This window comes from Panthera uncia, chromosome D4 (assembly GCF_023721935.1).
Source record: "Panthera uncia isolate 11264 chromosome D4, Puncia_PCG_1.0, whole genome shotgun sequence".
In the NCBI taxonomy this organism is placed as follows: domain Eukaryota; kingdom Metazoa; phylum Chordata; class Mammalia; order Carnivora; family Felidae; genus Panthera; species Panthera uncia.
The window spans coordinates 50188620-50203895 of NC_064807.1; the positions used below are offsets into that span (position 1 = coordinate 50188620).

Sequence of the window (15276 nt, forward strand, 5' to 3'; positions counted from 1 at the left end):
CTTTCTATAAAAAGGTATTGTGAAAGAGCTGTTTTAATCCTTTCATCCCACCGACATCAGTCCAGATAAAAGAAGCTGAACTAGCCAAAATTCTGTCAAGAAATGAATTTCCAACTGCATTGTTTACTGAGATTTGGATCATGATGGTTCTACAGTGTAGACAATCTGGATAATCGCCAGCAACAACCTCAGTTAATCTCTTCATGTCTGCACTGGGTGCAGGTTACTCAGTTAATCTCCAATTGCAGGAGCTAAGTAGTATAAGTAGGAGGACAAGACACTAAATTTTGTTTCTAGGGACGTGTATGTGCATATTTTTTAAAAATTTTTAATGTTTATTTTTGAGAGAGAGAGAGAGACATAGCATAAGCAGGGGAGAGGCAGAGAGAGACAGACAGACAGAATCCAAAAAAGTCTTGAGGCTCCAAGCTGTCAGCACAGAGCCTGACGTGGGGCTTGAACCCAGGAATGGCAAGATCATGACCTGAGCTAAAGTCAACGCTCAACTGACTGAGGCATCCAGGCACCCCAATGTGTGTGCGTATTTTTATAATGCATTTATAGGGGTACCTGGGTGGCTCAGTCGGTTAAGTGTCCAACTCTTGATTTCGGCTCAGGTCATGATCTCATGGTTCATGAGACTGAGTCCCACATCGATTCTGTGCTGAAAGCGAGGAGCCCATTTGAGATTTTCTCTCTCTCTCTCTCTCTCTCTCTCTCTCTCTCTGCTCTCCCTGCCCTTCCCTGGCTTGTGCTCTGTGACTCTTTTAAAATAAATAAATAAACTTAAAAAAATAAAATGCATTTATGGTGGTTTGCTATGATGTATAAACTATCAAGATAAGAGAAATAGAAAAAAAAGAAGGAAAAAATTAAAGATAGAAGAAGAGAAGGGAAAAATAAATAAGAAAAAAAGAAGGAAGGAAGGACAGAAGGAAGAAAAATTGAGGCAAAGAGGAAAATGGTAAAACAGTAAGATGAAGCCAGAGTCAGAGTGAGGTTATAGAACAAACCACTTATGATAGAAAAAATTAACTTCTTCATAACTCAGCAAGTTGGAACAGAAAGGGTAACCACCCACATGTAAGGGTGCTATGCAAAGGTTATTATTGCACCTTGATGAATGAAATGATTACACCAAATTAAAGGTAAGTATTCAGGTTTCAAAGCGCACCTAGTTTCCTGTGCCAAGATGCTACTCATCACAGAGAAGAGGTTTCTGAGGCCACAGCACAACGAACAACATGAAGAATGGAACGTGGATTTGATGCCAACACTTGCAAATTTTCTTAAGGGTTCCTGCTAATTTGCAGTAGACAGCAAAACAAGTGTGAAAGTGTGAAATGACACATGCTGGAGGGAGGGGTGGAAGCTGGGAGGGGGAAGTGGAAATGGTTCTATTTTAAGACGATGCTTAATTTCATTATAATCAACTGTTAGCCTTTTTCTTACATTACTGTTTACTGAAACACTGTACTTTTCCAAATAAGTATATGCCAAAGTTTCACCCATAAGGCCCTATGGAAGCAAGGAGACCATAAGATTCACTCTCATAAAAGCTTCTTACTAGGCCAAGACATCCTAATAGGACACAAACTTATAAAACAATGTGCATTTGAATAGTGTACAGGCAGTCTGATTGTTGATGGGGCAAAATGAATCATGGTGGAGTAGTAGGAGACACAGGGAGGGGGAAGCAGAAAAGAGAAGCAATCTGATTATTTTATTACCTTCCTTAAAATTCTTTCAATAGCCCTGTGGTCTATAAAGGGAGGCAGTGTTGAGTGACTGCTGGTAAGACTGGCACTTGTCTTTGACAATAGAAAGTCTGGGTTCACATATTGTCAGTAACTCATGGGTACCTTGGACACATAATTTATTCCCTTTGAAATTTAGTTTCTTCATATGTAATATTATAAAATATATTATAAATATTTACCTCTATACGATTGCTTAACTGAGATCACTTTATAGACAGCACTGACTACAGTGTATACCAAATAAGAAATACTTGAGAAAATCTTGAGTATTATTATTATTAGTTGGAACATGGACTGGTAGATTTTGAAGAGCCTGAGGATTTCTCTTTTACTTATAGATGAAGGGACTCAGGCTCAGGGATGTTTCTCAATTTTCTCAAAATCATCAGAAAAGGAAGATGGTCTTCTGTCCCACAATCATAGCCCTTGAATATGACAAAGGAGAACAACTCGCTTTGAAGTTCATAAAGGACAAAAAATTTAGAACATTTGCCTCATGGGTGGTGTCTGAATTTCTAACATATCCTGCAAAAGATTCTGTAACATTACTAGAAATGAATTTCATGTTCTTCAATGTCATATTCACTTTATTATTGAAGGATGTGAGGAATAAGGGATATCACCTTAACTCATACTGGGCCCCTGTCAACAAGATTATTTTCATGTAAGTATTTTTTAAAGTTTATTTATTTATTTTGGGAGAGAGAGAAAGAGAGAGAGAGCATGCACACACACACACAGAGGGAGAGAGAGAGTCCCAAGTAGGCTCTATGCTCAATGTGGAGCCCCAGATGAGGCTTGATCCCACCACCATGAGATCATGACCTGAGCCAAAATCAAGAGTCAGATACTCAACCAAATGAGCCACCCAGACACCCTCATGTAGGCATTTTTTAAGAAAGCATCATTCGTATATTCAAATTAAAACTTTCAGAGAATTAGTAGAAAAAATTTATGTTGTGTGCCAGTTACTAATGGTAATTATTTTCTGTGCTTCTGCCAAGTGATTATTTGCTTGTCTAAGTTCTCACTCAAGTGATACTTTTACATACGGTTCAGGCATATCTCTTTCAGAAAAGCAAGTCAACATAATTTTAATATCTGCCTCAGTTTTCCTTTCTGAGAGAAGAAATAAGACCTATCCCACCTATTCCTTATGGTAGCCTGCACATGTATAGAATTTTACAATTCAAGTTGAACTTCGCTGTTGATAGCGGTGCTCCTGAGTCCCTTTTTTTAATCTGATGTGGTTTTCTTGAATAGTGTTAAACGGTTCAACATAATTTGCAGTTGAGATTCTGATGTACAGATTTTAAAAAGGCTTACAATTCAGATTACTTCAATGCTGACTCAACAGATATGCAAGTGTGTGAGTGTGGTGTGTGTGTGTGTGTGTGTGTGTGTGATGTGCCAAAGCCATTGTAAAGGGTAATGGAGCACTGAAGATCATACAGAAGGGTGCCCAGGACACCATGAACAATAAGGCATGGGCACTGTCATTATCCTTCTCCTGAACTGACCATAGTCATTGCACGCCAGAGTGGAAGGTATGTCAAACTTCACCTGGCTCATTAATTTCAGTCCACTAATGATGAAAGTGAGGCCCAGGAAGATAAATACTGTAGACTTTGCTATTAAGAGAGAGAGAAAGCATGAGAGACAGAGAGAGGAGAAGTAGGAGAAAGAATAGGAAAGATACAGAAAAGAACAAAGGTTAAAATTTTACTCAGCTTTCTTAATAATTTATTCATTTTATTTTACAATATGTATACAATTAAATTACTAACCAAGAAAGCTTGAAGGTACGTGAACTACTCAGAGTTGAATAGTTGTTTGTTTTATGGAGGTTTTCTGTTAAAAATAAGACACTTCCCATATTAAAATAAAAATGCTGGGGCGCCTAGGTGGCTCAATCTGGTAAGCATCTGACTTCAGCTCAGGTCATGATCTCATGGTTCGTGAGTTTGGTCTCTGTGCTGACAGCTCAGAGCCTGGAGCCTGCTTCAGATTCTGTGTCTCCCTCTCTCTGCCCCTCCCCTGCTTGTGAACTATCTCTGTCTCTCTGTCTCTGTCTGTCTCTCTCTCAAAAATAAATAAATGTTAAAAAATTATTTAAATAAAATAAAATAAAATAAAATAAAATAAAATAAAAATCCTTGAGAGTCATTAACAGGACTGCACAGGCATAAAGATAAGAATGTTTCCCAGATCAGCTAAAAGACTATTTAGACTTTTTGCTCAACTGAAAAAACAAGCATACAATAGAAGAAAACAAAAATGAGTGTGAGAGTCATGAGTCCCATGAGATTTCCTAAGACTTAAGTCCTGGTATTAATGAGAATGTGAGGTTGCTGCTTCATGAACTTCCAGTGGCTTGTTATTTCCAAGATGAAGACCAAAAAAACAGTAAGGGAAAGTTTGTTCTTGGTTAGAATCTCTATTGGAAAATTTGGAACAACAGACACAGTAAGTGGAAAATGCATGGTGTATGTTTTACTTGCTTTTTATTGCAACATAAACTCTAACAATTTACTCTGATATCCAATTTACTCTGATATCCTGAAATTTCAATCATTTGTATTCTAATACAAACTTGAAAAGTCAATTGTTAAGCAATAACTTCAACACTTTTCATAGAATACTTTTGCAAATGAGGTAAAGGTCCACAGCTACACAGTAATTAATTGATGAGAAAAAGGTCTATTTCTCTTACAAATAGCTTTCCCCCTCAGTGACGACATGCAGGACAATCAAAACTGGCTGAGATTCCAAAAGTTGCTAAGAGGTTCATAAAGACACACTCCTGAAGGCTGCTAGCTGCAAACATTCTCAATACCAGCTGCTTGTCGCTGGGAATTCTTTTTCTTTTTTTCTCTTAAATATTATAAAACATCGTTACCAATCAATTGAGTGGGCAGACTATTTTAAAAAAAGAGACAAATTTTATAACTGATGTATACAGACACGTGGTACGATTAGTTATATAAAAATCAGATGTACCTGAAAAATAATATTTAATGAATTGCATGATCCTTTTTTAGGCCTTATTTCAAAATCAATCAAGGATCTAGAGAAGCAAAAGAATTTTGTCCTTAGCTTTTTTCTCCTCAGTTTTTTTTTATTGTGGTAAAATACACACACCATAAAATTGACCATCTCGACCATTGAAACCACTTTATTGAAATGACGGACATATAAAAAGCTGTGCCTATTTAATGTATATAACAACTCAGTTGCGGGAAATAAGCTTAGGAATTCCCTGAGCTTGCACTGATGGGTTAACAAGGCATAAAGAATTAGAAAGCCATAGGATGTGCACACTCAAGTTTGGGTAAACAAGATTAGGTAAATAAGATTAGGTAAACAGGCAAAGGACCCCAGTATAGGTCAAAGGTATGGGGATAGGGAATCTTAGGATGAAAACATCCATGATGAGGCAAACAAGATTAGGTATTCAGGGTGGAAATGCTCTCCAACTTAGTACAATAGCAGAAAGCTGCTTTCACAGGAAGGAAGGACCAAAATAGGTAAATAGGTAAACAAGGTTATAGACCTCAGCAGGGCAAAGTTGCCCAGAGAGGAGCTAATTAGCAACAGAAAGCTGCTGAGGTAGCTTACTCTGTTTTGCTTGTCCCCTAGGCCAGTTTAGGCAAACAGATGTGGGGCCTCATGTTTGCTGTAAACAACCTTCCACCCAGCACCAGAATCTTGTTGTATATTGACCCAGACCCCTAACACTGCATATCTCCAAAACCCCCTTTTCCCCATGCCCATGAGTTAATGTTCATGATTTCATTGTCTCTCTGTGCACGCCCACCACACTGGTAAGCCTTCTGATCCTAATAAAAATGGAGCAAGGACCCTTACTCAGTGCTCTTGTCTCCTCCCGGACATTAGCCTCTCTCCCATTTTTAAACCTGCATCCTGCTTTCTTGCTGGACAAGAGAGAACTCCAGACCCAGAGACTATGAAACTCAGTAAGTTTGCGGATAAGTATACACCTGTGAAACTATCACCACCATCAAGACTGTAAACATATCCATCACCTTCCCAAGTTTACTCCCAGTCCCTTTATTATTATTTTGTGTATGTGTTTATGATAAGATTAACATAAGACTCCCTCTCAGCAAATTTTAAATACACAATACAATTTTTAAGTGTATAATTCAGTAGTATCAAGAACATTCATATTGTTGTGCAACCATCCCCACCATCCATCTCCAGAATTTGTTTCATTTTGCAAAAGTGAAACCCTATACCCATTAAACAATAACACCATGTCTTCTCTACTCCCCAACCCTGGCAATCACCATTCTACTTATTGTCTCTATAATTTTGACCACTTTAAGTACTTCATACAATATTTCTTATTGTGACTGGCTTATTCAAATTAGCATGTCCTCAAAGTTTGCCCATGTTGTAGCATAGGTTAGAATTTTCTTTCCATGGCTGAATAATATTCCCTTGTATGTATGTACCACATTTTGCTTATCTATTCATCTGTTCATGCACACTTGGGTTGTTTACATGTTTTAGCTATTGTGAATAATGCCATGAACATAAGCATACACATATCTCTTCAAAATTCTGCTTTCAATACTTAGGGGTATATACCCAGAAGGGGAATTTCTGGATTATATTGTAAATCTATTTTTAATTTTTTGAGAAACTTATATACTGTTCCCTATAGCAGCTATACCATTTTATATTACCAACAGTGCACAATGGTTATAATTTATCCACATCCTCAACTACACTTGTTTTGATAGTAGTTATCCTATTGAGCATGAGGTGGTATCTCACTGTGGTTTTGATTTGCATTTCCCTAATAATTTGTGATGTTGAGCATCTTTTCATGTGCTTTGGACATTTATGTATCTTCTTTGGAGAAATCTCTATTAAGTCTTTTGCCTGCTTTTGAATTGAGTAGTTTGGGTTTTTGTTGTTGTTGAGTTTTAGGAATACTTTATATTCTGGATGTTAATCCCTTAACAGATATATGATTTGCAAATATTTTCTTCCATTCTGAGAGTTTCCTTTTACCCTATTGATAGTAGCTTTTGATGCATAAAATTTTTAAATTCTCATACAGTCCAATTTATCTATTGTTTTCTTTTGTTACCTATGCCTTTGGTGTTATACCCAAGAAATCATTGCCAAATTTAATGTCATGAAGATTTTGTCCTATGTTTTCTTCTACGAGTTTTATTGCTTTGCAGCTTACATTAGGTCCTTGATTCATTTTGAACTAATTTTTGTATATAGTGTTAGGTAAGGGTCCAACATCATTATATTGTGTGGGAGGTCCAGCTGTCCCAGGATCATTTGTTGAAAAGACTGCCCTTTCCCCATTGAATAATCTTAACATCTTTGTCAGTCAACATTTAGTCATATATGAGAGAGGTTATTTCCAGGGTCCCTGATCTATTCCATTGACATATATGTCTGTCTTTATACTAGTTACATACTGTTTTGATTACTACAGTTTATAGTAAGTTTTGAGATCAGCAAGTGTGAATCCTCCAACTCTGTTCTTTTTCAATATTTTTTTGCGTATTTGAAGTCCTTTGAAGTTCCATATGAACTTTAGGATGGATTATTTAATTTCTGCAAAAAATGCCATTAGGATTTTGATAGTTATTGCATTGAATCTGTTGACTACTTTAGCTAGTACTGACATTTTAATCATTTTAATTCTTCTAATCCATGAACATGGGATAAGTTTTTTATTTATATTTTCTTTAATTTATTTCAGGAATGCTCTGTAGTTTTCATTGTAGAAGTCTTGATAAGTATTTTGTTATTTTGATGCTATTGTAAATGAAACAGTTTTCATATTCAATAATCAGGAATCTCTCAGCAGAGAAAATCCAAGAAACTGATGGCTTCACTAGTAACTTTTGCAAAATGTTTAAAGAATAAATAACACCAATCTTTCTTAAATTTTTCCAAAAAAATGGAAAAGAAGGGAACACTTCCAAACAGTCTGAGTCCAGTTGCCCTGATACCAGAGTCAGACAAAGGCATTATAAGAAAATAAACTAATATCCTTTATTAGGACACAAAATCCTCAAGAAAACTGAATTCAGGGGGCACCTGGGTGGCTCAGTCAGTTAAGCAACTGACTCTTGATTTTGGCTCAGGTCATGATCTAACAATTTGTGAGATTGAGCCTGGTATTGACCTCCAGACTGACAGCACATGGAGTGTGCTTGACCTCCTCTCTCTCCCTCTCTTTGCCCCTCCTCTGTTCGTGAACTCTCATGCTCTTTCTTAAAATGAATAACATATTAAAAAAAGAGAAAGAAAACTGAATTCGGTAGCCTATTAAAAGGATTATACACCATGACCAGGTGGAAATTATTCCTGGAATTCAAGAATTTTTCACTGTGAAAATGGATCAATGTAACAAACCACACTAATGAAATGAAGGAAAAACAGATGCATGATCATCTCAACTGACACAGAAAAGGCATGTGAACAAATCCACTACCCTTTAATGATAAAAACACCCAACACAGTAGGAATAGAAGAAACTACCTCAATGTGATAAAAGCTGTATATAAAAAACCTAACGCAAACATCATGCTCAGTGGCGATAGACTGAAAGCTTTTCCCCTAAGATTAGGAAGAAGGTAAGGATACTCATTTTTGCCGCTTCTATCAACATCATACTGAAATCCTAGCCAGAGCAATTAGACAAGAAAAGAAAAAAAAAACCATCCAAATTGGAAAGGAAGGAGTAAAATGATCATTGTTTGCACATATGATATTATATATATAAAACACTAAGGATTCTACCCCCTCCTCCCCCCAAAAACCCTGTTAGAACTAATAGGTGAATTTAACAATGTAGCAAGATATGAAGCCAATACCCCAAATTAGCTGTATTCCTATATACTAGCAACGAACCATTTGAAAACGAAATTAAGAGAACAGGTCCTCGGCTTTTTAAGACTTTACATTAAAAATATATTTAAAGCCAAGAACAGGAAATAAAATACAAAATATGCACTACAAAATTTGAATTTTCACTGAAAAATGTAACTTTCATAATAAGCTTTTAATTTGTTATTTTATTTTTCTTAAAATCATAAGTAGAATAATTTAATTTTAGATATGTTGGGGTTTATCTATAACTTACACTTTCATTTTATGGTAGAAAAAGTGACTTGCCCCAGTTTTCACACATGGGTCTTTATTCATATTCTATGCTACCTGTTTCTCCCCTCATAAAATGAATATACACAACTATAGGTAAATGTAATTAAGGAATACAGAAAAGAGAACTCTATTACATATAAACAATTTTTCTCTTTAGCTCTCTTGCTCAGTAGCTCCGTAGAAATGGAAAAACCATTGCTTTCTCTGGGCTTAATTTTCCCCATGAGGAGAAAAAAGAATGGAGGGGATTCTATCAGTGCCACCTTTCCTGCACAGGTTGCCACAGTGGTTTTCTAGCTGTGCTCCACTATGTTGAAGGATTCAAGAGATCACGTCAGGGACTAAAATAGAAAACTGGGGCTTGGATGTAGATAAATTCTGTGTGTCATTTGCTATGCAGGTGGAGCTTGGATTGCCCCTTCCTATTTCACATATACTTCATGCAGAGGCTAGGCTTATGTCTGGTATAAATTGATACTTGGTAAGATTCAGATGATTAGAAGTCAGAATTCTGCCACTAATGTTGATTATTACAATTATCCAAAGGACTGGTGCTTTGAAAAGAGGCTTTATAAAATATAAGAAGTATTAATATTATAATTTAATCAGTATTAGTTTAATAATACTTATTTAATTCCAGCATTAAAAGTGTTTCTTAATAGAGCGAATCACATAGCTGCCTCCTCCAAGATATATATCAACACTGATTTAGCATTGTACATAATCAAAAAACAGCAACTTAACTTTTTATAAGATATTTTTGACAAGTAAGCTTGTCTTTTTTATAAATTATTTTTACCCCAAGATTCCCTATTCTAGGCTTCCACCTACCAAAATTAAAAATAATAAGACTTTCAAAACTATGCTTTGTTAATGTTCTTTGGGGGGAGATACTCATTGATTTTTTATGACTTCATTTATAGGACCACAAAACTGTAGTTCAACCCTATTCATTCTAATATAGCTCTTGAAGCAGATAGAAACCCATAAAACTACTGATAAGCTGAAACATTATATGTATAAGATATATATGTATGTGTTTATTTAGACACACACACATATATAGAGATGTTTCAAAATAGTTTCTTTGTTATGTGCTTGCTGGCCTTTAAAATCTGCTCAAAAAGCAGAGGGCAATGGTCTCAATTAGATTGAGTTGCTATAACAATTTACCATAGACTGGGTGGCTTACAAATATTTATTTCTCACAGTTCTGGAAGCTGGAGATCCAAGATCAGGAGACGGAATGGTCAGGTTCCTAGTGAGCACCTCCTTTCTGGTTTATAGAGGGCTACCTTCTTTCTGTGCCCTCACCTGATGGAAAGAGAGCTAGCTAACTCTCTAGCCTCTTCTTATAAAGACACCCACCCTTATTGTGAGGGCTCCACCTTTATGACCTAATTACCCTCCCCAAACACGCCGTCTCCAAATACCATCACACTGGGATTACAGTCTGAAATTTTGAATTTTGAGGGGACACAGATATTCAGTCCGTTGCAGCAATGATGGGGTTAATGCTTGGTAATGTTTTTCCAAACCATAAACTGGTTTAGAATAGAGAATAGAGAAAGTATGCCTTGGTAATTGTGGATTTAGTATTTGCAGTTCTAACTATTTGCTTCAAATCCTGAAAGTTCCTGATGTGTAGTAATCTATTAGACTGCTGAATTTGAATCATCTTCTGCTGGGGTCAGAGGGGAGGTGGATGGGGGGTTACCCCTGAAGAGTGGCAATGAGTCATTTATTAATGAATGAACCAAGCTGACCATGCTACAGTCTTATCTCCAGTCTGCTTCACTGTGTCTATAGTTTTTGCTGCAGAAATAATTGATGTTTTTCTCTGAGAAAATAATGGTTTTTACACCAATAATATATTCTCAGGAAATCATTAAGGATATGCATTAATATTTTTTGAGTACAAAATTATTGAAATGTTATTTATTAGAGTAGAACATTGGAAATAAATCTAGAGTTCAAAAAATAAGAAGGCTATTTAAGTAAACATATACAGAATGTGTAAACACTGAAATTCTGTGTCTAAAAAATGACGCTGTCAAAAATTATTGAATGGAATGGGAGGTTAGTCATTAATTATACTGTTAAGTGACAACAGCACCACATACATATAATGGAAGAGAGAGATAAACATAGAACAGACAAGAAAACCCAGATTTGTGCCAAAATCCCTCATAATAGTAAATTCTTCAAAATGCATTTAGAATATAAATCAATTTGCATGTTAGTTCCATCTCTGTTTTTAGCCTCCAGCTTGTCTATTTCTACTTTGACATACTAAAAACTTTTTTTAAAGACAGCAGCCATGTTGATGTATTTAAAATGAAACTGGATGTTAATACCTTTCAAAACCTTTAATGGCATCTGATTATATTATGATAAATTCCAAACTCTTTAATGTAGCATGCAAGGCCCTGCATGGAATAGCCTGCCCACATCTGCCCTCTCGCATCATGATGCTCTCTCTGGACTTCACTCAGCTCCTGTCACACTGACACTCCTCCAAGCTCTTCCCATCCAGATCTCTGGATGTGCTATCCTTTCCCCTGAAATATTCTCTAGTTGCTCATTCCTCAGGTCCTATAACTCAGCTTAAATGTCATTTTTTCACATATACTCACAATCTTAGCTAAAGAAAGCCGTACTGTAGCCTGTATCACTTTCTGTAACCATCACTCTTTATTTTATTTGCCTATGTGGGCCTTTAAAGAAAAATAACTAGACAATAAGTTCCATGAGGGTCATAAGCATATCTGTTTTATCCATTAATATATAGTGGCTGACACATAGGAGGTGCTAAAAATAATAGTACATGAATTCATAAACAACAATCTTATCTTATTTTGTATATTTACATGAACTATAGCCTGATCTCTATTATAGTCAGAAAAGCCAACAATAATTTAAGACATTATTATGATTTTAATTTTTACAGAATACAATATACCCTATTAAATCAGTTTTGAACAAAATTAGCTCCCTTTATCTTTATAGTTTTTAATTTATTGAAAAAAAGTTTATTGATTTTAAGTATTGAAGGTTTTCATGTTACTCAATGAGTTAATCAAAATCTTAGGCAAAATGCTCATCACAGCACTCTTAGGTGACAGAAGAAGCTACAGCAGGTGTATGTATGACAATCTAGTTTCTCTGTTCACACAAGTAAAACAATAAAATAATATCCTTTAAGTAAAAGGAAACATTTTCTGTTAAATAAAATACTTCATCAATTTCTACTTTAGTTAAAGATACTAGATTAATAAGCTTGGACAGAAGTTATCATTTTAATCAACAGCATTCCTGAAAAAGAACAGAATTGCTATGGTTTCTCTCCTTTGTGATTGTTCTTGAATTTAGCACACACACACACACACACACACACGCTCTGTTTCTCAGAATATTTTGAAAATCTCCCATTTACTAAAGTGTGTCATCACCTTACTATCACTAAAATAGATTTTTAAATTAAATTTCCTTCAAGAGATATTACCTTTTGTGAAGCATTAATTATTTTTAGGAAGAGATAGGGAAACTCAAGATTACAATGTGCTCCAGATGAATTACAATGAGTGGATGCCTTCTATCCCAGCATATGTAGTTTAAATCCCATATGAGAGACCCTCAAAATGTCTATCAAGAAAAATTTTGACATGTTATCTCTTCACTGTAAGTATCTTAGAAAAGGTCAGAATCTGTCTGGGAAGCAATGAAGAGTGGAGTGGTTCTACCCAGAGAGCTGGACATTCTATGAAGCTGCTTTTACTAGACTATATTTAAGCTGTGAATACTAAGATAAAGGCATGTAGTATAGCATATGCTTTTTAAGTCTAGTGCACATGTTTTCCTACTATACCTTCAGAGATGAGAGATTATATGTGTGCACTCAATCCGTTGGGCTAATAAATACATGGACATTCACAAATGTATTTATATACCCTCACAGCCCTTTACAACTACACAATTTACTATAAATATCAAGTACATAAGTGTGTAAGTTGCAACCATGCCTCTTGGCCTAGTGGGGAAGTAAAAATCACTGCCCATAGAAACTTTTTATTGCAATATAGTAAAGAGTTCAGATAAACAGACTCTTTCAATTACATTCTGATGTGTAATTTATAAAAGATGTCAGTTGGGAGAATGGTTAGTCTGTGAAGGACTCTGACAAAGCCAAATTACCCCTGATTTTCTTGGGCATGGAATGGGTGGAGAGGGAAATTTCAAGTCAACACGTAGGTTAAACCAAGCTCTATTGGGAATGGCTGTATGTAGCTCAATGGAGTTCAACCCTATTCCATCAACAGGCAAAACCCTTAAAGCCAACACAGTCCTAGGCTTTGGTTACATAGAGATGAATAAGTCTCCCACTCTGGTCTGAAAGTCTCCAGTCTCATAGGGAGAGATGTAAATACATAAAGATAATTATAGTGCAGTGTACCACATAACAAGTAGGGATAGAATCTGGAATTGGTCTGGAAAGATGAATTATAGAGTCGGATATAAACGTAGAACTAAGAAGTAAGTTATCAACATCGTAGGAGAAAGGCGTTAATATGGTCCTATAGGGTTGATCTGCATAAAGTTATTTATGTATGATTCTTAAGGAGGAAAAGAATACTTTGAGGGGAAAAGAAAATTGAGGGGAGAGAAAAAAGGTATCCATATAATTACATAGTTGGTAAAGAAATACCTCCACTTTCTCATTATTCATCCCAAACAAGGCAGAAAGTTAGGAAAGGAGAACGGCCAAAACACAGATGCTATCCCATTTCAGTGATTTCAACAATGATAGAGAAAAAACAAACTTTCTGACATGATGTTCCCATACCTTTCCTCTTCTTTGGATTTCATAATAAGTAAAGAAATTTTGTAATACAAAAAACACCTAAATTATATTCTATTCTAGCCAAATATCAGGGTCAGGGATTTAAGGTGCCACACAGTCCTCATTGACATCTTCAAGATATGGTGTTGATTTACCAATGCCGGTGAGCCAACATCTGAGTCAGCTATTTTAGAATTTGGTGCCATTCAGGACAAAAAATAAAATATAGCTGGTATCTTAAGGCTTTAAGTCTAAAACACATATTTCAGATCTTAAATTCCCATACTAACCTAACAAGCAGATAAATAACCAATTTACAGAGATTTATGGCATTCATACTTTTCATGCATTTTCCTTCTCCTCTTTGACTTCCTTTTTATCCCTTTCCTGAATAGAAGAGGAGGTAAATTGATAAAAAGAGATATCAAAATATATGGGAGAGAGTAAATATTCAAATTAATTTGAAGATGAACCACAAAAAAAAATTGAGAAAGAAACTAATACTTCAATTCAGTTTCACTTAGAATAAAGCACAAATAAAGATTTGATAGTGGAACATTTGGTTAGTTTGCTAATATAGAAATGTATATATTATGTAATTATTAGGGGATGATGATTCCATATAGTTTGTGAACTAGGGAGAAAAAAAAGGAAGTAAGAACAAAATAAATGGAAGGCTCCAGAAAATCACCATCCTCATCCCATTCATTTAAGGATTATTTATTATGTAATGGTTCAGTGCCTTCAATCAAAAATGTATAATAGGGAATTTGATATAAAGAGAATATTATAGTATTAAGAAACTTGAAGGATGAATGAATATACTTAGAAAAGAATGAAGATAATTTTGTCAATATCTTTCTGCATGAGTACTTCCGGTTGTATTTATGGAACATCACAGGTGACAGTACATACCCAGAAACTGAACACATTCACATATAGTTGACACAAAGCAAACTGAAGTAAAAAAAGATTTCAAGGTATGAGTCCAGACTAATCACTCTGAAGAGATTCTAATTCTCAGGCTTCATTCCTGTAAGATATTTTTAAGTGAGCCCAGGGTAGGTCAGGCGTCTGCTCAGGTGATTCTGACCACAGACCACATTTAAACACTGCTCTGTGTAGAGCTACTTCTTCCCTCCCTTAGTCTTTGTAAGTACAGCAGTGTGGTGGCAAACACTTGGTAATGGGAAGTCATATCTACTATTACAGCCTGTGTCTATTTGTAGGTGGTTAAATCTTCATTAATATAAAATGATAAATTGCTGGAATATTAATTATATTTTCTTTAAAGAATTCTCCATTATTGGGGCACCTGGGTGGCTCAATCAGTTGAGCATCTGACTTGGACTCTGGTCATGGTTTTTGTGAGTTCAAACCCCACAGAAAGTTCACTATTGTCAGCGTGGATGGGATCCTCTGTCCTCTCGCTCTCTGCCCCTCCCCCACTTGTGCACACGCACCTTCTCTCTCTCTCTCTAAAATAAAAATAAAAATATTGAAAAGAAATTC

At 35.6% G+C, this 15276-nt stretch overlaps 1 protein-coding gene across 9 annotated transcripts in view; it reads right to left on the reverse strand.

Annotated features, from left to right (window-relative positions):
• LINGO2 (leucine rich repeat and Ig domain containing 2) overlaps positions 1–10235 on the reverse strand; it is a 434702-nt gene extending 424467 nt beyond the window's left edge. For 6 of the 9 annotated variants that reach the window (XR_007456517.1, XR_007456521.1, XM_049624652.1 and 3 more), the window contains exon 1: positions 10117–10235. The gene's annotated coding sequence lies outside the window, so the exon portion shown is untranslated. The remainder of the gene's footprint in view (positions 1–10116) is intronic. The other 3 variants (XM_049624660.1, XM_049624668.1, XM_049624633.1) reach the window with 1 other exon arrangement.
• Between the last annotated feature and the right edge of the window lie 5041 nt (positions 10236–15276).